The following is a 26,019-nucleotide window of genomic DNA, read 5'->3' as shown; positions in this document are numbered from 1 at the left end:
CACACCACAGCAGTTAAGATAAGACTTCTTTAAAACTTTTTCTGTGTGCAGCATTATCGCAGCTCTTAAGCTGAACCTTGGCTATTTATGACTGCATACCTGTTCCAGGCTGCTTTTGTGATCAGAGAGGCCCTGGAAGTCAGTGGGAGACAGTAGTGTCAAGGTAGTTCATAGCTCTTTGCAAAACTCTAGGGCCTTTCTCCAAACTCTAGGGTTGGGAGGGGCTCAAGGAAGAGCTTAAATCTAAAATAGTCATGTTCAGTTTATTTTGGTCTGAAATTGTCTGGTTTATTTGTATGTTGTTCATACAGGTATTATAGAACTTTGAGTTGAATTTGTGCAGCTAAAAAATATTATCTGAAGTTCTCTCAATCTTCCAGTTTATTTGCACATGCAAGCATGATCTGCCTTTTTAATGTCTAGCGTATGTCTGATTTAATGTGCAATGTCAGGATAGCATGATTAGCTATAGCAGATATGAAAGCACACAAGTACATTTGTCTGGTTTGAATGGTTAAACTGAAGGCTAAAATGCCAGTTCTAATTTCAGCTGCCTTCAGTTGAAGCTAGGTGTGTAATAACAGACTGTGGTAGGAAGTAATTTACAAGTTGTTTGCTTGGTTTGGGTTTTTTTTGGTTACCTCATAACATTAGTGAAATAATTTAGTTTTGCTTTGCTACACTTGCAAATGATGATAAAGTGCATGATGAGAGGTGTGGCTTGTAAAAGTTGAGTCAAAAACAAAATGTGTGTTAGGATGTTGTTGTTGACTGCTGATGAGCAATGTCGTGATTTTTATGTAGACCTTCAAAGCAGAGAGAGTTTAACCTGAAACTTCAGGTCTAATTACAGGGATGGTATGTTTCTTTCAGGATTTTAACTTGTTTGTTGAAATGTAAACACTTTTCTCGGTGTTTGCAACACTGTAATGTTGTGCTAAAGCATCACAAAATATATGAAAACTGATAGAAATATATGTTATTATGAAGTAGTTTGAGGGGATAAGTAAGTAGGCATAGTGAAAAATGAGACTTAATTTTTTAATTCTCAATACTCTCTAGGGATATTAGTGATGAAACTGACTGGAATTTAGTAACTGCTTGGGTTAAAACTTTGTTGCAATAGCAACCACATTAAATATTTTGATGTTTGCTTGGAGTGCTCTTTTAGTATTGTTTATCTATGTTTTTATGCAGAATACACTTGAAACAGTGGGGACTGTTAAATTAAAGGCAGCAAAGCTGAGGCTGAAAAGGTTGGGATCAAACAGTTCTCGAGTTGGGTGTTTTTGTGATACTTCTGCTGATTGAAACAAGAAGCAGCTGTTGACACAGGGTGATGAAGGGTCAGAGTCTTTTTGTGGGACCTCAGAAATACTCAGTATGAGCAGGGATTCTGTTAATTTGTTGCTTCCACCTATGAATGGTAAATGATACTGGAAAATGCTTTGCAAACTCTGAAAAATACCATATTTTTGTGAGAATGGTAGTATGTCAGTGAGGTACTGGGCGATGGGATTTGCAGGAGCACCTCCAGACTTGGAAGGGGGCTAAATAAAATTCTTCAGTGGCTTTCTTACACCTTCTATGAGGTTTGCTGGATACTGTGTCTTTGCCATTAAAATTAAATGTAAAGTTACAAACACAAATTTGTAAAGCACACCTGATGCGGCTTTGCATTTTATTGAAGAATTGAAGCTAGCTGGTATGTGGAAATCAGTAATTCAGCAAGCTGCAGCTGTTTTTTGTAACCTCAGTTCTGGTTGTGTAGATTTGTTGTATAAGGCACTGAAGGTAAAAACACTTCATGAAGTTCAGTATAGAAGTCCTAGGCTAAGTAAGTTTTTACTTATTATTAAAAGCTTGCACTTAGATTGTGAAGTTCAACTCAATACACTGCAAGAAGCTGTCATTTAAAAAGCTGGGGTATGAAGAGAAAATGAGGGCTCACCGCATGAGAGCTGTTGAGTCTCTGGAGTTTGTCTGGAGGAAGTGAAGGATGCAAAGGTTCAGCTCTTTATGTGAGAGACTCTTAAGGATGAAGCAAAAAATGTTTAAGGGATGTATCTTTAAGGGCTAACTGAAAAAAAGAAAAAATGCAGCGTACTGAGTATAAGAAAGGGTAACATCTCATGGTGAGTGTCCCGTCCATGTTGTGTGTTTCCTGTGCTTTGTCACTGTATCGCAGTAGAGTGTGATATCTGTCTGTGTGCATGGTAAGCAAATGCAGGCTGTGAAACTGCTTGTGCTGTAGGGTTTCTAAGAAAATCCAGCAGCATGCAGAGTCAAATTTGACTCTGAAGCATCCATGTTATTTAATGGACCTTGATATTGTGTTTCATGCTGTATATGCTATTAGGTGACTTTTTATTTGTGCCTGTAAAGTATTGGAATATATTCTATTCTGCCATACATGTTCTGTGGACCCATGACGTTGTATGCATGTAACTGAGAGTCAGACTTGGCATTTACTGAACAGCAAAGCCAGCAGTAATGTTGGGAAGTTAGAAGATCGTTCTTGATCCTTCCATCTGTTCACATATGTTATCTTCAAGGGAATAGAGCTCTGCAGCAAAGGCAAACATTTCAGTGAATTAAACCTTCACACAGTGAACTATTATTTTAGATGGGTGAAAATGCTATTAAATGTAGAGAGGGAAAAAATAATACCATTTATTCCAGTTTTAACTGTTGTGCTGATCGCAGAAAACAAAGGCAGGTGACAACATAGCAAAAGCCAGCTAGCAAGGAATAGAACTCTGTGTAGCCTGGGAATGGTATTTGTGAGATTACTTTATCTCAAATATGTTACTTTCTGGTGAGTTACCACCAAAGATGATTAATAAGGTATTTAAAAATCTGTGTATAGGGGCAAACTGTATCCCCAGGTATCTGGGTTTCACCGGGAAGAGGAATTCCCATTCTTGTTCAGCCAGAGGATTGGTTTGTATGTGGTTCATGAAACATGGTTGGTACTGCAGCTCCTGTACCTCCTATTGACAAGGAGCTTTCTTTTTTTGTGTAGAAAGATTGTACAGCCTCAGATTGGCAGTAATTGACAGCAAGTTCAGCTAAACAAGGACTTAAACAAATGCGTCACAAAGTAATTTGTTCAATTGCTATGATAAAAGATACAGAGATTTGGAAGCCAGGAGTCACTCAGATCTAATACTATGTTGCAGTGCCACACAGTAAATTTATAAATTATTTTGAATACAGTGTAAAACTAAGTTAAAAACAATTCCTTTTTATGAAAAGTCACAGACTTCCAACATCCACTGTAGTACTGGAGAGAAGACCTGTTAATCATTGATCCATAATTGATATTATGCAATGATTTTAATAAATAGTCATATATTTGCTTTGCTATTCTTTGTATTTCAGATATCATAAGAACATACCTTCTCATATATGAGTGTACCTTCATTATGTAGTAAAAAAATCAGTTTCCTAACATTTTAGATACTCTTTTTCAGTAAAAAAAAATCTATCTTTTTTAGTATAAAATATTTATATGGGAACAAATTATTCTGTTTCACAGTTCTGATGTTACATTTGGTTGAGGGTATTTTGCAGTTTGTCACTGCATGTTAGCAAGAAATTGTATTTTATAACCCTTTGTGTGTGTTTATTGCATGTACAGTATACATATGTATAACATCTTCATAATACAACGGAATTGTGTAATATGTAGACATTATATATATATGTATATAAATTGTATATACATATATAAAAACATTCTTCAGCTTACTTCTGAAGGTCCTTTCTGGACTCAGGAAGGGTTTATGCTGTATTTCTTTTCACCCTAATATGCCTGCCTATGGCATAAATACATGCTTTTACAGAGATGAAAAGCATACGATAGTTTTGTATGTTTTGCAAAGTCTGCTTTAAATAGCAATATTCATAGATTCAAGTTTGTCTCTAGTAAAAAGGAAGCGATGACAGTAAGTTTGTGAATACTTACGGTATAGTTTTTACTGTCTTGAATTACATTATGGAAGGGAAAAAGGACTGCTGAGGGGGTAATTTCAAGCTACAATTCCTTTGAAAATGTAGGAGTGATTAAGGAGGCTTTTTTCCCACCAGTTTTGTGTTGGCCTTGTAAGAACTTGAGCACATCTTGGATGATTTCATAGTTTTGAACATAGAAACTTCACAGTTTGTTTAGACTATAGACATCTGTACTATCGTCCACATGGGTGTGTCTCATCCTACTTGTCCCACTGCTCTAAGGAAATCTAGAAGATATTTTATAAGATGCATAGGGCCTTCTTAAAGTTGTAACTCAAGAGTTTCTTGTAAGCTGGTTGGAATTCTGACGTATTTGTTTTGCAACTCAGACACTGGAATTGAAAAATACTCTTTCAGGTCACACTGTGAAAGTGTTAACAGAGAGTTGCTGTGCAGGCATGAAAGCAGTAAGCATTATCTTTTGAGGTGTTCTTAGCTGTCAAGCAAAGTGGACAAAGCTGTATCCAGGTGCTTGCAAACACTGGTGTTTAAGCCTTGAGCTGCTTGGCCAGAAGAGTTTATGCTAAGGGAAAAAAGAATTAAGGTAGAAAATGTTTCCCAGGTCTCTTGCCACCTAAGTTTCAAGAAGTGTAGTGTAGCCCATTATAACATTTGAAAATGTGCAGAAATATGCTTCCTGCCACCTTTAGTCAGTGGCCAGGATAATGTGTAAAATCCAGGACCTGTAGCAGCTGGTTTCCTGCTGATGGTTGGTGAGAATTTGTTTTTCCTGACAGAGAGAGGAGAAGGCTAAAGTCTGACAGGGAATTCAGTCTGGTCTCCTTTTTGGATGCTGAAAGTTCACAAGGCACTTATGTCCAGCTTTTTTTACAATCCAGAACTTTTCTGAAGTGGTACACTTCCAGTTCATGAACTGAAGTATGGATACTTGAGGGAATTGGGTGTGTGGGTGTTTATAGGGTCTTCTTGCCCCTCTCTGTTCTTCCAGCAAAGGGGTTGAACAGGTTGTATGCTTACCTGTTGCTCTGCTGACTGGTCTGTAAATTGTAGTGCCAGTAAATTGGAGAAGACTTACAGATTATTCTTGCCATCTACCTGTGAAGTTAGACAACATGTCAGTTTAATGAAAAACTGAAGCAAACTAAGGATGGGGGAGAACAATGCCCTAGAATAACAAGCTGGTTTATTTTCAGTAAAGCCTGTGCTGTCATCTCACTTATCTTCAACCCTCCCCAGTTGGTGCAGACCACAGTGCAGACTGCAAGCAGGTATTTGTCTGGTAATGTGTATGATTTTGGCAGCGAGTAGTAACCAACAAAATAAAGAAAAATGAAGGTTTTTGTTCCTTCATGGTGTTTCAAGAAGCATGTTCAGCTCCTGAAATCATTAGAACAAGTGTACTTAAAGCTTCAAAATATACTGTTTTCATACAGGGCTGTAAGAAATGAGCTGCTTTTGTCAGTTTAAATATTCCTCCTGTGTGCTTACTGCTGCTGTCTGGTAAAAAGTGATACAGGTTAGCCCTGTCTGGACCTACAACATATTTCAGATGCAGCCTCCAGGACCTCATATTTTTTTCAGCTGTTCAAAACCATGTATCTTAAACCCAGAACCTTGTTTTGAGTCCGTGCTACAAGCAGCTTCAAAAACTTTTTCAACAAAAAATAATTTTTAAAAGTGTTTTCATGTGAGGTAGCTCCAGTTTTCTTTCTCAAGGTGTTTCCTGATTTATCAGAGATGAAGAGCGTGTTGTAGGGTTGTGTGCTGTTGGTAACTCATGCAGATCGTTTGACAAGAAAGAGTTTTAGTAGTGGAATATCTTAGAGGAGTGAGAAGGTACCAGGTTGCAGGTGGTGGATGAAAAGAGGTTCCATTTTCTAAGCTGTTGCAAGACCGCACTTTTTTTTTCTCTTGACTTCACTGTAGTAGGATGCATTCATAAGTCACCTGCCTTCACTGTAGCAAGGTAATCTTCTGGAGTGATGGACCTACCTCTCCTGTCTTTTTTTTCTTTTTCTTTCTTCATGTTTTCCTTAGCCTCTTGAGTTTGTATAACATACTTTCTTGAGATGTCATTTAAAGAGATCTCTGTAGCCTGGCTCTTGTGTTAGATGTGAAATATATTGGGCTTTCACTATACATGCCCTAAATTGAGGGTGAAGAGGGGCACTATATATGTAAGAATAAATGCTAGTTTTGCTTAGGTATACATAAAGATATATAATAAAAGTAACTTTTATGAAGAATGATGACGTCTGAATTCTGTAAGACTCGATGACACTGAATTGATAATACTTTATTGTGTTCTTAATAACTAATGAAACAAAATTGAGATGTGTATTTACCAACAATGGTGATATATTATGGAGTGGAAAATAACAGAGGCCCATGGAAAGTTCACAACTTCAAACTTCAGATCTTTCTTCTCTTTTAATGGGCATCTTGATGAAATGTGAATATGCTACTGTTCAAGGCAGCCTATAATTGGCTACTACTTGGTATTGTAACAGTGCTTTTTAGAAGGAAACTAGGTAACTTTTTTTCTGTATGTTTAGGCCTGATTCTCCCAGAACACTTATAATCCTGTCAGTGCCCCTGTCCTCTTACCCTTTTTTTTTTTAATGTAAATATTTTTTTGGTGCCATAAACTTGCTATAACTATCCCACCTTCCTGACTGGAACAAAATTTTCAGGTTAGTATTTTTATTACAGGTCATTCCAAGTTCTAAATGAAGTTTAAAGGAATCTAAATGAATCTTAAAATCACCCTGTTCCCAGTATCTGCAGTTACTTTGATATAAGTATATTCAAATCAAATTAGATATCAAATAAATATATTTTTAATTGAATATACATGTTTAGCAAAATGTGTTCTGAAATACAATCTAAGTGGGTTATCTCTCTGGAGAGTACAGGGACATAGAAGCATCTCCTAAAATTGTAGTTATTAATGCTTATGTCCCATCAAATAGCTGTTAGAAATACAGATGTCAGTTGAACAGTGAAGCAATCTTCAGCTACCTGTGTCTGTCTTTTTTTTGATTGATTGATTTTAAGTTCATGAATATTACAGAATTCCTTGAAACGGGAAATTAGGTAAATTGCACCCTGTATATACTGCAAGATTTTTTCCACTTAGGAAAAAACCCATTAACATGCATTAGATCTTCTGTGGACCATTAGCACTTAATGTAAATAGACAAGTAAAACCTCTTATGCAGCATTTATCTTAAAGTCTTTAACTTGAAAGGTAGTGTGCTGTGCTCTTTGTTGCTGGTCTTGTAAGTGGTAACCCAGCTGAAACTCATATCTTAAAAATTAATGAAGCAGAAATGGATATCTGAAAAATCAAACTAAGAGAGGGAAACTGATAAGGCAGTTTTTTCTCAAACGTACCAACAGAATTAACAAATACATGTATAGTAGGGGGAGGGGGGGGGGGGGAAGTTTCAGATACTATTTTTGAAGCCATTCCCTATTATACAAAAGTTTAAGGGTCTGAAGGAGTGAAACCACCATTCTGCTAAAGTCGCAGTGCAGGTGGTCAAGTCAGGTGCCCTCTGCAAATTCAGTGATTCTGGATTGTTCAGAACACACTTTAATTTTGGCAATCCAGCTTCTTTCAAAGCAGAGTCAAAACAGGCAATAGTAACAGTAATGGCACTTTTCAAATACAGCTGATCTTTGCAGTAATGTGGCTTGTATTTCTGTTTTTTGGAGTTGAGGAGTAAGGAGAGTGGCAGGAGTGTTACAAAGTGCATATGCAAAGGAAATAAGGATGTGAGACACTACTTGCATAAATACAGTCAGACTTCCAAAAAGACTTACCTTTTTGTGCTGTGGGCTCCAGTTCTTGGCTATCTAACTAAAATACAGGCTCTTTTCCTGAGATGGGCCTGTTTCTTATCTGAAGATGCAGTTGTTGATGACATAATATGTGAGAATTTCACATTAAAGGGAAGTTTCACGTGCAAGCCTGTCTTTATACTTAGAACTAACAGAAGCATTCCAGCATTCCCTTTTAGTCTACTCTGAACTGTAGAATTTCAAGAGGGGATGTTTTGTGGTTTCCTGTTCATTGTTTCCTTGGGATTCATTTTGCTGTTCCTGTTCTGTGTAGATACTTCTGCAGCTATTGCAGTAAAGGTGAGGGTTTTTTTTCAGTTTGTGACATAGAGATACCTTCATTTTATTTTTTTTTAAACAGGGCCTAGTTCTGCAAGCAGCTAAGCATCAGAGTAATCTTACTAAGACTATAATGATGCAGCAACCAAGGAAGACACATTTCTTCAGAAAAAATACTGCTTCTCTTACTTTTGAGCCACCTTTTGTGATACTTAAACTTCTTCCTAATTATTTTATAAATGTTTTCCAGAAAAACACCTCAGGGTAGTGGATGTGGACTTTTTGTCATTCACTTAGTCTTGGCATATCATTGCATTTTTGCAAATACTACAGGCCTACAGAAATAATGATGCATGGTGCCAAGTGATAGGAGGAGACTATTGGGAAGAGTGTGCAATAACAAAGGGTGTAAGAATGTAGTGGGGAAGCTTGCTCATACAGGATAGCACATACTGCAGCATACAGATGAAATGATGTTGATTTAATGAACTTCAAAGGCAGTTCTTGGACTCATCTCGAATCTAACACTGATAAAATGATGCGTTCTGCAAAAAGTCTGCTCAGAATGTATTTATGGACTGTCTTCATGTTTAAAAATATTAATAAATTGCATTTGACACAGGGTTTTGGGGGTGGGGAAAAAATCGTGCTGTCAAACATGTTTTCCTGGTACGAGTTTTCTAACAATGAGCTGAATAATGGGAAAACCAAATGTGTTTCAAGTTATCATGACAGCATTAGTATTTGGAGATTAAGCTAGCTAATTATCTAGCAGGAGTGTGGATCAGTTGATGAAAAGGTAGTCCAGATGCTGAATAGGAAACAGCGCTCTGAAAAATCACCATTTAGTGATTTCAGTGAGCACATGTAAGAACAAGCCTGATGAATGACCTGTCTGTAGCTAGGAATTTTATCATTGTGTCCAGGATGAGGCGCCGTGAAAGAGATTCAGGCTTCTGCATGGTGTCTGCTCTTCTGTGGGATAAGGAACAGAGGCTTCAGACACTGCATGTTGAGCACAGTGCCTCATGTTCAGGCCTTGCAACAGAGTGTGGCTGAGGTCTGTGCAAAAAATACAAGATGTGGGCTCCTATTGTTATAAATCACTATAATAAAATTCACACATGAATGCTATTTGTTGAAATCATGGCCATGAGATGTAAGTGCAGGTAAATCACAAAAGTGTTGTCCTGTATTTCTCTCTTGGGGCCCATAGTTAAACTTGTACGTGACTTAGAAGAAAAGCAATACTATACATACAACATTTACATTCTCTGTTCTCTTTAATCTGTGACCTATTTTGCATGGTATAATGACAGAGGAAAAGAAAGGGTGCATGAGGCCTAGACATCTGTGGTAAAGGCTCTCTGTTATCAAAAAACAGGTTGCAGAAGTAGCTTCAGTAATTTGAGCCTTTTCTGGTTTATTGTGCTTTCTCTTCTCATCTCCATTAGCCTAATTTTGGCCTCTGATAACAGAGGTGGGAAAGGAGCTGTAACACATTGTCTTTGTTCAGTTTGCAAGAACAGTGTAACACGGAACTTTTGTAAAGTAAGTGCAAGCTCACATCTTGCTCCTTTGACTGCTTCCCTTAGCTCAAGGGTTCCTTTTGTAACCATCAGGTGATCCCGCACAGTGGATATACAAGCAAAAAGTCTTTTCTGCATGCAAATGTTACTTTCTGCTACAGACGGTTGTGCACCTAGAATTCCAATTCTGACTTTTTTTTTTTGTGATAAAGCACCATTTGGAGGGTCATCACAAATAGTAATGCAACCTTGGTTGCTTGACAAGGTTTTAAAATTGGCTTTACCAGCATCTCCTACTAAAGATGAATGAATGTATTTGGAATAACTGTGCAGCAGGGTGTTTCCCACTGTTGACAGTATGTACTGTGAACAATGGTAGTAGTGTTTAATATCTTGCTGAATTCTTTAGTATATTTGTTTGCTTTTGTAAAGGTTTTGTCTGGTTATTAAGCTGTAGAACTGAAGCATTACCTCCTGTTGCTCTGATTTCCTGGTACTGGAATTCTTTGTATGGTTGCTTTTCTTTTAGCCAAAATTATGCATATGGGTAACAGTTTAGGCTAATCCATCTGCAAATACTGCTGTACTTGGTGTATTCCTCACAGAGATACCTCAGACTGTGCAGTGGCTAAAGGAGACATATATATGGTGGTTGGTTGGGTTTGTTTTTTTCCTTAATCAAAAGAATCACAGCAGAAAAGGATGTAAAGTATATCTAAAGTGTGTCTTGAAGCCAGTGCTACTCAATTGCCTACTGAGAGGTTAGGAGGCTTGATAATAGGCATGTGAAGAGTTTTTGAGAGATGTGTGTAGAACTCTGTTTCTTTTCTGTTTTGGCTGTCTGAAACTGCAACTGTTTTTCCTAACAGCAATGTGCCTGTCACGAGAGGTGCCAACTAAAAATCCTGTTTAAGAGTTTGGGATTGCATTGTTACACACTGATGTGCACAGCTAAGGCTAACAAAAATCACGTCTCGCACAGGTTCACCACCTGCAGGTTGGTACCAAGTAGTAGAAGAAACATCAAAAAAAGAGTGTGTGTGTGTATATGTATATATAATTTTTCACTGAATGTGAAGGCTAAATTTCTCTCTGTAGTTTCTGGTCCACCTAGTAATAGTTTGTGGAAAATATCTGAAAGTGATGAAGCCAAAGCAGGACAATCCTTTCTTTTCACAGTAGTTTGGTGTGAGCAAAAGTGATATATTGTAGCAAGCTGCTCAGGTCTGCTGACCCCATGACAGGCTTCCGCACAAACCTGTTCTGGTTTGTTTGCACAGCCCTCCTCCAGTGGTCCTTTGCAGATCTCTTTAAGCTTTTCTGCAGCATGGGAGCAAACTGCAGTGCTTGCCTCTGCAGCTAAGCTGTGCTGCCTTTGGGTTTGGCTATGGTTGATTTGTTTTGATCTGTCTCCTTGATCTTGACCATGGATTGATGGCATCTTGTATAGGTAGGAGTTGCCTGACAACAGGCAAATGGTGCAGGACTCAATTTCTCAAACCCTTTCTGCAAGATAAATGTATGTATTGGTGCTTCACCGTGAACTGACCTTTCTGTATGCTGGGACAAAAATACTTGTGTTGTCTTGGAGGTAAAAATCAAGTTTGTTTTCTTTACTTTCTTCCCTACAACATAACTTTATCAGCTGATTATTTTTTTATTATTTTTTTCCCCTTCTCTGAGTATCCTTTTGACTGTTCTAAGTTAATGGCATGGAATGCCTGTCTTTAATAGATCAAAGCAGAAAGCCTTTCCCGTCTGTTTATTTCCTAACATGTATTTCCCTTCTGCTTTGTCTTCCTTGATCTTGATGTGCTGTTGCTTCCCATTCCTCTTTTCCTTCCAGTTCAATTGTGCAATCTCTTGCTGAGTTTCTCCCTCCCCTTCTTACCTATTTTTCTCTCTCTTTTTTTTTTTTTCTTTCTTTGTTCCCCATCCCAAATTGCTCACTTTTTTCACTTCCACCCTTCCTGTCTGTTCTATGTGTGGAAGTCTTCAAAATGAAAGTATGCTTTTTGGCTAGTTTTAGTTTTCTTCCTGCTGTGAGGACTAAAACACAGTAAAGGAAATGAGCAAAGTGAAGGCTATCCCAGCGACACAGAGTTTCAATAGCCTTGCTGCTTTCTGAGCAAAAAAGGGTGCACAGCCCTCATGGAGATACATGCCATGCAGGTATGAAATACTGCTATAGAGCCCACCTTGGTATGTGTCAGCTCTTGGAAGCTGTCTTTGTTATGCAGAGTATCCACACTACCTTAAACTTGGTGGTATGGAAGGGAGATCCTTCTGAACCTGTGCAGAGACTGCTCTGGCAGAGTTTGGGACCTGTGGGTCCTATTGATGCAGGAGGTTGTTCAGAGACAGGTGTACCAACACAGGCAAATTGTTTGGTAGAGCAAGTAATTCACGGTTAGTTAATTAGAAAACCTCATTATTACTTCCATGATTCAGAGAAACTCCCAAGTGAAGTATCTACCAAAAAGCATCGCAGGACTTCTGCTTTACCCCTGTGAGGGGAGAATAGTTTGCCATCAGCTGCTGAGTTAAGACTGTGTGTCTTTGTCCGTTATGGCTTTACTTAGCATCACCCTGGCATCTCCTTCATTCTGTTGAGCAAAAATGCAAGCTTGGACCTACACCTCCAAACCAGAGCTTTTTGCTGAAAGCCATTTCCTTCGAAGGGTGATATGGATAGTGTCCAGTTTTTCTGGCTTTTATGCCAGATTAGTGTTAGCCACTGCTAATTAACAGCAGCTTTTGTTAATGTGGTACAGTACCTTCAGTCTGGGCTTGTGAAGCATCTTGCAGTGTCTGGCCTTCCTCTCTGTTATTCTCACGTGTGCATACACTAACTTGCACACCACAAACACATCAGACAGAGCACCTCAGTAAATTAGCTGATCTCCTAATCCGCTTCTTAAACTAATGGCCTCTTACAAGCATTGTGATAATACAGTGCTCTGCAAGAAAACCGTTTGCATCACCATTTTTGTGACCTTCTGCTGCACCTGCTTCAGCAACGAAGGGGCCATCTGTCTGTCCTGTGGCCATTGTTGCTGCTAGAATGATGAGGCATGCAGTGTAGTCTGGCTGGCTTTTATGTGTCTCGCTCTTTTCTTGCCCTTTGTTTGTGGTAGTATGTTATCAGTAACTAGTGCAGGGCTGCTGTTCAGTCTTCTTATAATGGTATTGTATTGCAAGCAAAACTGAAGACCAGTCTCTTTATTTACTATAAAGTAAAAGCATGGCTAGCTAGTCCAAAATAGTAATGAGTATCCCTTTTCTCTTACCTACCTAATCATCAGACTCCTTATTCCTCGGAGCAAGACACAGAACTGAGAGGCTCAGGGACCAGTGAGTGCACACTGCTAACAGCAACTATTGAAAGGAAATTTTCCATAAATACATTTAAACATATGTGCTGTTTAGCATATTGATTTATGTCACCTTGGACTAAAAAAACCAGCAACCCAGTAACTGGTAAAATCATACGCTGAAATTATAAAAAGGTATTTAATTTGTTTAGTCAGACTTTCCAGCTGATTAACACCAGGTGAGGCATATCATAAAGTGGAATATCGCCCAGTGTATTCTAAATCATAAGAACGCTGTTTCTGTGAGAATGTATTGATTCAGTTGTGGAGTTTTTTTCTGCTTTAGCTTATGGAAACTTTATAATGTTCATAGCCATACAGGCAGTGACTATATATTATCTTGTTGGAATTTTGTTCTCTTTCTAGTTAATGATTCATAAAACAGTATGTGTTAGGCAAAGAGTGAGAGTAATGGGTTTTTTTTTACTTTCTAAATGCTGAAAGCTGTATTTTTACCTTTTGTAATCCATGGTGTGGGCCATTAACTGACTTACAGATAATACTGTATGCCTTTTCTACCCTAGTCATAATGATGCTTCTAACCCAGTTATAATGATGCATTGAGAGGTGCAGATAATGTTTCAGAAGGCTTCTGTGTGAAGAAAGGAGATTCGTACTCAGGCATCTCAAGAATTCAGAAACCTCTTTCATTTGTGGGAAAACTTGGATTCATTTTCCTTGGAAGAGCTGACAGGTTCTGGTCTGTTGTCTTTAAAATTCAGTGGTGTCAGGCTGTGTATGGTTGTGCTACAAAGTGCTCACCCACTGTGTGCTTCTGTTGCTTTTTAAGTCCCATTCTGATTGTGTTCACTATCTTTTTTTTTTTTTTTTTTTTTTTTAAAAAAAGCTAATTTAGGTGTAGATTTGCTTATCATGATAGCTGCTTAAGATGTTGATTTTTCCCATATTTCCAGCTAGGTTATTTAAAAAAAACCCAGCCATCCATTTGCAGAGAACTGCCTGGGGAGGAAGACTGTGATGGTGCTTACATTGGTTTTGAACTTGCATTTTTTATACAAGAATGTTCGTATTGATGCAACTAATGTGGAGTATAAACCATATCTAAAAAATAATGGAGTGTTTCCAAACTGGGAAAAATATTTAGTGATGACTTCATTTTAATTTCTTGCTGCCAAAAATGTTCAGGGACAAGTTTTTCAATTTGGTTTGGCAAGTGAAAGACTGTTGGAAAATAATTTGCCTATATCATTTGGCTGTAAATAACTACCTTAAAATGTTTATTTGAAAAAGTTTGTATCTCCATTCAAAAATTCTGTGGCTAGGTTTCCGTACCTTAGAACAGGCATACATATTTCTTCCCAAGATATACCTCATGTTCCTTAATGTCAGGTAGGATAGGTGTGTATGCTGATGTGGTTTTGTTTCTTAAAGTACACTACAAGTATAGTCATAATTTCAGATGAGTTCCAAATTCAGCACACTGTCAGGCAAAAATGTAGTCAGTTGCTCATTCTGGTCTGCTCATTGAAGACTGACTCGGAGAACAAAAATATATGTTTTCGTATAAGAGCAGTAGTAACTTTTACACTAAGCAGCCACATGCTCAGTGAATGGAATACCTTTTAAAAAATAATGTAATTTCTTTTGGTGTGCTTAGTGGTGCAGTTCTACTCTAGTGCCATTAAATGTCTGTCTCAGTTTGATGACAACAAGGTAGCAGATATGACAAATAGCAGCTATTTCTTTACATGTTGAGCAGTTCTTTCCTTCATTGGTTTCAGAATTTAATTTTATTGTATTATTCCTATTTTTTTGAACTACTCTTGTCTGATGCAGCCTCTGAAATATTTTTTTTCCTCCCTTGAAGCTTCTTCTCTCGTTTAAAAAGAAACACATTGGAAAGCTCATTTAAACCAAGACAACTCCAATTTTTGTGCTTTTTAGGGTGTTTCATAAAATGGGATAATGGTCTCCCTTTCTATAGCTTTGCAAGTGATTGAGGAAAGGTCTCCGAGGAACTTTTGCTGTGTACGAAACTGAGAGTTCTTAACCTAATCAAAGGAATTTTTGTGATACAGGAGTTGTTCTGTGCTGAGAATGGTGTAAGGGAGGTGTTTACAATAGTTTTCAAGAATAAAATGAGCTTTCTATAAATATCTAACTAAAATTAAGTTGGAAACATCCAAGGACAAATTGTCCTGATTGCAGTTACATCTTTCTGAAGGAAAATAGTAGTGGGTCTTTTTATTAGTCATAATAGATTATATTATTCAGTGCAGTAACTTAGTGTCTCTCATCTGAATTTAGATAGTTTTCAGATTTGGTGCTTACATCAGTCTTCTATATCCATTCTTGAGTGACCGTATTTTTCACACAAGCTAGCACCTGAAAAACAAGCTGCTGTTTAAATATACATCTGGGAACCTAACCTTAGCCACGTGTTCCTGTAGATACATGCCCCAAGCTAATTAGTCCTGGTGCTGTTGCCCTGCCCATGGCGCACTGCTGCTCACACTTCTTTCCATCTCTCTGTCTTGTGTCCTGGTTTTGTCTGTCACAAGTGGGCTTGCAACTCTGAGGTTATGCAAAAGTATGTGAGCGAGTGAAACAGCTGAGACAGTCGATCTGTCATTCAACATGGGCCAACAGTCTGACATATTGCATCACCTTCATCATCCCCTTCCAAGTTTCTTCTTGATTTCAGGGGAGTCCATGTAAAAGCTGTGTTTGCCATTGTAAAGAGTCGCGTTATGATTAATATTCTTTGGTAGGTTACTTTTTTGTTAGTTTGTCTAGGTGAGTTCTCCTGGGGCCTGAGGAGCACTGGTGCCATAATAAGGATGCTACCAAATACGTGCTTGGAAGACAGGACCATAGCAGCGCCAGCTTGGATCAATGGAAACTGATGCAGATATACACCTGAGTGGTATATAGTGATACTATGGAAACCAGGAGGAATCATGACAGGGTACCCAGACCTTTTCATGGTACAAGCTACGTTTAAAACAGTTGTCTGATCGGTCAAAAAAATCTCTAATATGACCTATCACATCGTCCAAGGTAGTCTCTTCCATTCTTCAGCTACCTTTCTGTAGCTGTATGGAAGGGCCCTCAAATGGAGACAAAAATGGTATTTTAAAGACCTGAATTTCTTCAATAACCTGGCTGCTGAAAAGCTTAACTTAGTTTGCATTCAGTAAAAGCTGTATGTACAAAATTTATATTTGCAGAGCCCAGGGTCAGAAAGCATAGAAGACTTGAAGATCATAGTAGTCCACTCCAGCACTGAGGTCAGTGTTACCACAGCATATCCTTCTGCAGACATTGTTGTGATTGATTACTTGCTAATATGCTAATGGGCTGAATAATTCACCGTGGTGTTTCACTTGCAAGTTGCCTGTGGAGAACTGGTGAGCAAATTATGCTGTTTTCATGGCATGTGAATTATTTTAACCACAGGTTTTGTGTGTTGTCCAATTTATTTAAAATTGGACCAACCAAGTCTTCATTTAGAATGTTCCTTTAAGCAAATAATTTCTATCATCTTTCTTCATTATGTGCTTCTGTTGTAAAGCTATGTTTGCATATCCGTTCTGAGTTCATGAAGAATAATATAGTATGGCTGACCTTTTGTTGAGGTGGAAAAAGGTGGATGCATAGAGAAAAGGCAAAGGTCTCAAAACAGAGCATTACAACTGTTGTGAAGCTCTTGTTGTTTCATACGCGTTTCTCACCATGGTATTTTGTTCTGTGTTTTTCTGCTTTTAATCTTGTGTGTTCACTCTGTGCTTTTTATACCTTATCTATTTGACCCATTTCCCATGTTTTTGAATGATTCTGGAATTTCAGATAACCAAAGTTGTTGGCTTGACCAAATTCCTCTTTTGTATGTATTACCCTCCCAGCAAGGTGGGGTATTTTGTACCTCTGTGTTATTCCTTTAGAAAGTAAGTAATGCTTCCACTGACTTCTTTTTCCCCTTGTATGAGATTTCATTCCCCTTGGATCTTAACCTACCAATTTTATGAGCACTGCAGCTTGCCTCACTTTCTTTCCAAAGATCATCACCACCATGTTATGTGATCCCTGTCGTTCATTTTGCATATACTGTCAAAGGCAAACATAGAAGAATTTTCCCTCTGTGCTTTTTGCTTTCTCAATCAACCATTTGTCCCAACAGCCTGCAGTATTTTGTTGGACAGCATGCATTTTGTGATGGTGTTATCTCAAAGTGCAGTGATATGGAAATGGTCCTAAGTAAGGGAGCAGAGCTCTGTTTCTGGACTCTGTAATATATTCTGCCTGTGCCCTTTGCTGTGATACTACCGTAACCTCTATTTTCTTCTGTTGCATACAGTTGTGTGCAGATGTTTCCTTCTTTCACTTCGTTCAAATAAAATTCTGTCTTGACAATTCTTACTAATTTTTTTACTTAGTTTGCTTTATAGAAGGATTATTAGTCTTCTAAAAAAGCTACTGATATTGGCACGTGAAATCTCAGTTATGAAAGCATAAGTAGCAATTCGGAAGTTGTCTTTGACTATGTACAAATACACCTTTCTACTTCCTATGCTTCCGGGCTGTTACAAAATAATGAGAAATTAATGAGGCCTTTTCACTTTGTAAAAGGAGGGCTTGTTAGCAGTTTCTGCAAAATACACCATATGCCGTCAATTATGTCAGGGATCAAATGTTCTTTCTGATTGCTGGTCTGGGATCAGTGATTTGGAAAAGTCCCATGGTTCTTAGTACATGGACATAATCTTATGTGCAGTTGAAGACTTGCTCTGCTTTTACATTTGGTGTTTGGAAAGATGTTAGAGATTCTTCAGTGCTTCTGGGAAGAGCAGAAGACACAGCAGTTGGCAGTCGAGGTTAAATAGGCTAATAGGCAGTAGAGTAAGATAGTTTGAAGAATCTCAGAATGAAGCTCTGAATTTGGAAATTCATGGAGGGGAAAAAAACCCACCTGCTTTTTCCTAGAGGGCTTTCAACTTACCTGTGAGAGTCAGCATTTAAAAAATACAGGTTACAAATGGAAAGGGATATGTCTTATTGGAGGAGCACAGCATGCTGTGTTTCCTATGACTTTTAAACTGATTCCTTTAATAAATTTGCAGTTTTATTTCCATTGTTGTAAGCAAGTTTTCATCTGAAAAATCACAGCAGATTATTTTGAAAACAAAATATAATTTGTTACAGAGGATATGTAGCTATAGCTTGTGCTATTGTGGCTGTTTTTGTGACTCTGGATATTATGTTTTGTCTCAGAGAAGAGGTTAATGCACTAGGAGTATTGCTTTAAATGGAAGAGGGCAGGGCCCTTGTAAGCTGTTAAATCTCCCAGGTAAACAAACTGTATTCTGAGTATTTGTAAACTTTGATGGGGGTGGTATTTGCTGAAGTTCTCCCTTTTTTTTTATTGGGTTTTTTTTTCCTGAAAGCTGAGGGAGGAGGAGAGATGATTTGATGCTTCTTGTAGAAAAAGAAAGCATCTCAGTATAAACTTACATAATTTTAAAATACAAATAACACTGATAAATTACTTTTTAAATTCAGCTTGCAAACTAAAACAAAAAAAATGGTACTCCTATTAACCACTTTTTTTTAAAAAAAATTCAAATGTTGTGCCATATTCCTGGAAATGGGGATTGCTGTAGGAATCAAACAGTATCAGAATCTTAGCGTTGTACTTGGGTTAGTTACTGAGAGGCTAAAAGACCTGGCAGGGTGCTGAAACTAATGTGTGTTAAGTTAGGTAAATTAAGGTGGTGTGAACAGCTGAGATGAGTTAGACTAGGTGAACAGTTTGAATGGCAGTTTTGTGATGCTTTTTGATCACTGCTTTCTCTGTAGCCTTTGTGCTGTCCTGATGTTACCATGAAGACCATGAGAAGGAGGAAATTTTTCTTGTTTTGCTTTAGATGTGAATTTCATCACTTTGCATACTACTTGTGATCTCTATCTCCTTGTTATTTCTGAGGCAAAATAAAAATAATAATCAGATTTGTAGGCTAATTGGGGCTTGAAACTGGACAACATGACCAGGGTTGTCTGGGGAATAGCTTGGCTTTTTTGCTGGGCATCACAGGCTATACAGTTTCTGATCTGCTTTTTTTTAGCTTGGTGCAGCAGTTCACTCTGAAACTGTGCTTCTTAGCATTAATTAGCAAGATCAGCCTCTTCCAATTTTCATTAATTCAACAACAGTTCTATCACAATTTTCACCCAGAAGGTTTGACTTTCAATCACTCTTAAAACCCCCCATAATCAGTTGGGGGTAGAGGGGAATGTGCCAAAAAGATCTAACCATTCTTCTTTTCTTCACTCCTTTCCCACTCTCCTTTAAAAATCATACTTTTTTTTTCTTTTTCATTTTTACTGTCAGGCAGAAAAGCTAGTGTTTTGTGGTTTCTTTTTCATTTTGGGGTTGTATTTGTTTAGCATGATATATCAGTGGTATCTACAAAGCAGTAGGAAGTTTGCTCTGCTTTCACAGCTGGTGTCTGGAAAGACATAGGAGATCCTTCAGTGCTTCTGGGAAGAGCAGGAGCCATGGCAGTTGTCAGCAGAGGTTAAATACACTAATGGGCATTACAGGAATCAGGCAGATTGAAGACTCACATTGAAGTTCTGAATTTGAAAACTCGAGGAAAAAACAGCTTTTCAGATTTGAAGCTTTTTCAGAATTTCTAATGAATTTCCAGTGCAATGCAATATGTAAACATTGACTTCATTCTCAGGATATATTGGTTTAAAATGATGTACTAGCTTTTACTCCTTGGATGTTTCAGATATGAGATAGAGGTATGTTTCATTTTAGATGACTACACTACTTTTGCTACAGTGAATCCATTCCACAGACTAGTGTCTGGGATATTATTTTTTTAAAAATACTAAAAATAAGGGAGGAGAAAAAAGAAAAATAGATAGCTGAACTCTTCATGTATTTTCTTATAACTAAACGGCCACATACATTACCTCAGTTTTTGTTTGAGGGCTACATAACTGTCCAGACAATCATATACAAAGAACGTTCACTGACATTAAGATTATAAAATTTTTGGAGAAGGGGGTAGCTTGTGATGACTGTTGAGAAAGCTGTAAGATGTTTCATGTTTTGGCTCTTTTCTTACTCTGTGATACACCAAATTATGCTGCTTTTGAGTTGTTTACATCTGCTTATTGGCACACTGCCTGGCAATGCTTTCAGGTTCTTAAACACCACTCTGCATTGTCTAGTCACCTCAGAATGAAGGCAATTAAATCATGAAAATTATAGTCAGCATTGTTTTAAAGGATAAAGAAAAACTCTGTAAAGTAGCTAAAATGTAATAAAAACAATTTAGGTCACACTTTTCACCTGATGTTAACATTTTAGCTGCCTCCTGAGCCTTCTGAAAATAGTGCAACCCAAAAAAAGCGTCTGAGGTCCCTTCTTTAGTTTCTGTTCTCAGGGACACCCAGGAGTATGCTGGTATTTTTAACTTGACTTCCTATGGAAACAAGATGTATGTAAGCAATCTGTATGTGTGTTGGAGGATGTTTTGTTTGTCCTGAGCCCTTTCCTTTGCAAATAATCTTATAAATAATCCTAATGTTCAAGTTCTACTTGAGAGGGAAAGGGAAAGTGTTTGTTAGTTTTGCTTGACCTAAATTTGTCAACTAAATTTGTCAACTAAATTTGTCAACTAAATTTGTCAACTAAATTTGTCAACTAAATTTGTCAACTAAATTTGTCAACTAAATTTGTCAACTAAATTTGTCAACTAAATTTGTCAGTGGTCCAGAGTACCAGTAGGTTTCATGGAGAAAAGACAGATATTTAATTGGAAAAAACAGTCCTGATGTATGTATTATGTGAGGTGGCAGAGGATCCAGACAGTGGGGAGACTTTATGAATGCATCATCTAGGAGAGAAATTTGTTCAGTGCCTAAGAATACGTGAGCTCAAGTCTTGATCATCCCAGGGAAGTAGAGGAGTTACCTTTATTAGTGTCTTTTGATCTTGGAGCTGCTGTCCCATAGCGCCAAGAATACCATGAGTGCTTTTGGGGCACTCAGGGCGATGAGGTGGATTACAAGACAAGTACTTAGAGCAAGGGTCCTCAAACTATGTCCAGCAGGCCAGATACGGCCCCCCAGGGCCCTCAATCTGGCCCCCCAGGGCCCTCAATCTGGCCCCCCAGGGCCCTCAATCTGGCCCCCCAGGGCCCTCAATCCGGCCTCTGGTATTTACAGAACCCTTGCCCCCCCCCCCCCCCCCCCGCCGGGGGTTGGGGGGGGGGCGGGAAACCAAGCAGCCGCAGATGGCTGCCTGCCACTGCATCCGCACGCCGGCCCCCTGGTTAAAAAGTTTGAGGACCCCTGCCATAGAGAGTAGTTTTTCATTAATGAATATGTGTTGATGGATTTCTTCTGCTGTGAAGCATTTTTGGTTTAAAAGTTTATCCCTTTCCAGCATCACTGTGTAACAAAGATTTCCAGTATCACACTGGAGCTGAAATCTGGCAGTGTGTGACTGCCCCTCACATGGTTTGGTGGAAGCATGTCGCTGTATAGATCTGCAAGTCCTTTTAGTAAACTGAGGAACTGATTTGTCAAGCTACTTTCACAGCTACCACAAGGAAAAGTATGGCTGGCCAAATCTTACCAGTAGAAGTGAGTTTTGCAGTAAATGAAATGGGTGTGATTTTATAGTTGTGTTAAAAGATGCTGCTTTAAAGTTGTAACAGAAGAGTGACAAGGCTACCAAGGAATTTAACTTGAGGACTGTTTTTATTGGAATGAATTATAAATGCTGTTTATAGAATAAGAAATGCCTGGCAACTTCTTCACATGTTGTGCTGAGAAACTGCCATCATCAAGAATGCAGTCTTGTGTTGAAAACTTCCAGTTACTTAAAGCAGGTAAAATTATTAATTTGATCATCTCCATTTTTTTGTCTGGTGCTGAGTTAATATCCTTGGTATGAACTTAGTATGAGATTGTGTGTGCTTTTCTGAGGGGTTAGCTGCCCCATTCTGGGGGCTTTGTGTCTTCCTGGAGAAAGAGAACTGTTTAAGGATTAGTAGAAAGTGGCTCTCTAATAAATAGATTATCTGAAATGCATAGAAGTATGAGAATGAAATTTCCAGATTAATTCCAAAATTGTGTTTTCCATCCCAGTGCATTCACAAAAACCCAACCAAACAAAAAACCCCCAAAAAACCAATGAACTAAAAAAAAAAATAATATTCACAGATTGTTTCCTGAAAACCCAGTTGTGTGTTTCAGATTGTTAAAGATGAAAAATGTGCACCAAAGAATCTGTTCTATTTATTTATTATTGGTCTTAAACAGGCATAAGTCTTCTTCTGTTCTTTAATTTCTAGAATTATCCCTGTGCCCACTGGAAAATTTTGTGGAATTTTGTTTTCCTTTTCTTGGTTTGGCCCTTTTTTTTTTCCACTCATATTTAAAATGTGTTAGATTATGCCAGGTGAAAAGATAGCAATACATTTTCTTTCAAATTAGGTTTCTCTTTCTGAATGTACTGTAGAAACCTGCCAGCAGTATACCTGGCGAGATGTCTGTCACAAAAGCTTGGGGGAAAAAAAATGTAAATTTTAACCATCAGCCAGGACAAGGCAGCAGTTGTAATAGGAAGCTACATGGGTTGTATTTGGAATGTGATTCCTAACTAGCATGTTTTTATTAGTGCTTTAAAAAAAATTGTTTATGGAAGAAAATGATGTAAAGATGCTAAGAAGTGCATTCTTCAAACAAATAATGTTTTCTTGACAATGGAAAGAAGGCAGAACTAATTTTTGGTTGGATAAATTAATGTGTGAGGCCTGTAGGAAGCTGATGACCGCATTTGTCATGGATGTCACCTTTCATTGAACTTCACTTGAAATTGGGCTGAAAGGCCTTTCAAATGTTAGTATCAGTACCTGTTTCTGGGAGCTGGGCCTAAGCAATTAAGATTTTGTAAAAACAGATAGTTACGTATAATCTGCAAAATGAGTGCCTTATGCTGTCAGTAAAAAAGTGATTTTTTGCTATATAAGGAAAATGCAATTAATAATTTTAGAACAAAAAAGAGAACCTGGGTAGGAGGCTTGCACTTGCTGTCCTGTCACCTGAGTTCTCAGAACCCTGGCTGCATGGTGGGCAGGGCAGTGCTGTCGTGGCGGGCTTCTGGCTATGCAGAGAAATAAAAAATGTGCCCCTGTGGCTTTAGGGGAAGATGCATATGGCAGTTTTCCCCCAAAATCACGGAAATTGCAGTTGGTGTTAGATAAGTATATGATTCAACAATTCCAGTGTGAGAAAATACACTATAAACCATAGATTTTTCTGTTCAATGAACATGTTCATTGAATGAACATGAACATGAACATGTTGAAGCATGTATTGACTAGGTGTGATTCTTCCAAGTCTGCATTTAGGACAAGGAGGTGGTCTGAGCAGAAAGCTGGATTTAAAGGCTGTAGACTTCTGTCTCAGTAACTGAACATGTCATGCTAGCTTTTGCTATGAATAAGACTTATGGCCAAAATGTTGACTTTTCAAGAGCATTTGGGAAAAATAATTTTTAAATTTCTGTTGGACTTTAGTGTTTCTTTTTTGTCATCAGGTAGGATATGTGGCATCTAAGAAGCTAAACAGGAGATCTTTATGGCCCAGTCTTTCACTGAATACCTACAGTATTTCTGAGACTAAATCTTTTCCTCCTCTACCACCCTCCCCACCCTCCCCCAGTCTTAGTTTATTGTGAGTCTGCCCTTTTTCAGGGATGTGCAGAGAACTAATGCTTTAGTTATGGCGGTTTCCTGTTATGGTAATAAATAAATAGTTGTAGCTTAACCTGGAAGTGGGTCCAAGACTCTTTAAGTTGTGACCTGTATTTGCACTGTTAAACCTCAGCAGAACTGAGACAGTACCTCTTGCTGTGCATGACATAAAGCATGTGAGAAGTCACTCCGTACCATTTTGGTAGATGCAGAGCAAGGAGAAAATACATGAAGTAATATTTACATTGCAAAAAATTATTAGCATGCAATAGGAGACGGTTGTCACAGCAAAGATACTGAAAGGTGTTTAACATGACCCCAGTTAAGTTAGAGCTTTGTAACTGCAATACTTCTATTCTAGATGCTGCTAGGAATGAAAAAAACTGGAATAGATAGGAAAAATTTACTTGCTTCATGTTGTATGAGTTTTTGTACTTGGTGGTTATTGAACTTGGGGTCTCATTGTCTGTTTTCCTATCCTTGGCAGTATTACAGGGGTGTATTTTCACATGAATGAAGTGTTCTTGAATAATTTGTCTGACTGTGCTGGGAACAAAGAGGGTTTTCTTCCATGTCTGGCATGAGTGTTTTCTTCAGCTAACTTCTTGTGGAAAGTAAGTTCCAATGTTGCATTCGTATTTGGCTTTTGCTGAGTAAGTATGATCATATTTTAGGAAGTTTGGGGAGTAGTAGAACATCTTATTATACTAATAGTCTTGGGGTGTGTGGAGAACATCAAGGGAGTTTTGGTGGTTTTACCCAGGGATCAGTTGATTAAATAGTCTTCCTCCTGCTAGTGATTAAAATTACATTTATTTTCCTACAAAAGCTGTTTTAACCGTTCTTGATGTCTGTGTTCATGTACTGATAGAGTTACAAGCATGGATCAGTATTAATTAGTATTAAATGTGTGAATTTAGGTAAGCTAGATAAACTATGCAATCAAAACTGAGTTACTGCCTTTCAAGTAGGAGCTTGATGTGTAGGATTCTGCTAAAGGAGTTACTGATTAAGATACATTAATTGCATGAAGGCTACAGTGAAGAACAGTGGAGCTAGCTGTGGTAGGAAAATACGGGTTTGTAACATAAGGAGAGTTTTTTCTAAGGAGGCATTGTTCTGTTCTCAGAAAAATCTGCGTTTCTATTTGTTGTCCAACTGACCATCACCCCTCTCCCCCTTTTTTTTTTTGTCTCGGGTGCAATTAATAGCCTGCTTTTCTAAAGAGTCAGAAAGGACTGGTTTGAAGTCTTTTATGGGAAGTTTTCTTAGTGGTGTTATGTATACTTCTCAGATTACTGGAAAACTAAATTGAGTGAGTGAGGCCTGGGAATATTTTTTTAAAATCAGTTTTTAGTTATGTATAAGATGTTATTTGTACTGATTAAAGACAAATGAGATGATTTTTTTTCCTTCTTGTGTGGTTGAGAAATTAAATTGTTTTATTGATGCATCTTAAAATGGGTGTGAAAAATGGGAGGGAGAGCTGATTCCAAAGAGGTATCAAATAGCATCTGATTGTGTAATATTTTCTCTTGTGTTCAGTCAAAACATTTATCTATGAAATAGCTCACCTCAACAGGACAAACAGAAATTATACTCATACTAACTACCATTATGGAAAACTTTCCAAATTAGTATCTACTGTTCTTCAGTGTGCAGTCCTCCAGACTGACATTCTGATTGCTTGTCTTTTTGGCTTTGGTGGAATTAATATATGGGGTATTCCAAGTGAGTGGAGATTATAAGGTTTAGTATTTAATTTTTGAAGTCCTTATGGAAGAGATCATGTATGCAGCACTCCAGGGCATGTATGTCTACTGCTGTACATAAACATTCTGTTGTAGGGCTGCTTGTGCCACAGTAGTTAAATATCTAGGGCAAAGGGCAACTGAACTGCACTGATTCTATCCCGTGTGATACTCCCTATTTTCTAAGTATACTAAATGACCCATTAGTAACTAAGTTGAGGTGATTCTTGAAAAACATCACTTGTAGCTGGATTCTTGCTTGGACTGAATAACAGCAGAAAAAGGAAATCTAAAGCTCTTCTGCGAGATGTAAATTTATGGTGACATAGTGATAACAGGTTTTTCTTTTAATAGGTTCTGGAAAACATCAACACCATCAATGAATGGCTTGATCTTCACTCTCATCTCCAGATGACTTGTCCTGTTGTTCATAAGGGTGTGTGTACTTCCATCCTGAAAGTGTTTGCAAAATCTAGAATGATTTCAAAACATGTCTGTGTAGCTTTTTGGTTTACTCACTTTG

At 38.0% G+C, this 26,019-nt stretch overlaps 1 protein-coding gene across 4 annotated transcripts in view; it reads left to right on the top strand.

Annotated features, from left to right (window-relative positions):
- Positions 1–26,019, top strand: part of PIP5K1B (phosphatidylinositol-4-phosphate 5-kinase type 1 beta) — a 122,852-nt gene that overhangs the window by 12,032 nt on the left and 84,801 nt on the right. The window contains exons 1-3 of one of the 4 annotated variants that reach the window (XM_055699897.1): positions 21,319–21,876; positions 23,589–24,359; positions 25,851–25,932. The gene's annotated coding sequence lies outside the window, so the exon portion shown is untranslated. Of the gene's footprint in view, positions 1–21,318; positions 21,877–23,390; positions 24,360–25,850; positions 25,933–26,019 lie in introns of those variants that run through there. The other 3 variants (XR_008730389.1, XM_027811986.2, XM_055699898.1) reach the window with 3 other exon arrangements.

This window comes from Falco cherrug, chromosome Z (genome assembly GCF_023634085.1).
Source record: "Falco cherrug isolate bFalChe1 chromosome Z, bFalChe1.pri, whole genome shotgun sequence".
In the NCBI taxonomy this organism is placed as follows: Eukaryota; Metazoa; Chordata; class Aves; order Falconiformes; family Falconidae; genus Falco; species Falco cherrug.
The sequence above is the reverse complement of the archived record's forward strand: the minus strand, read 5'-3'. Positions and strand labels throughout refer to the sequence as shown.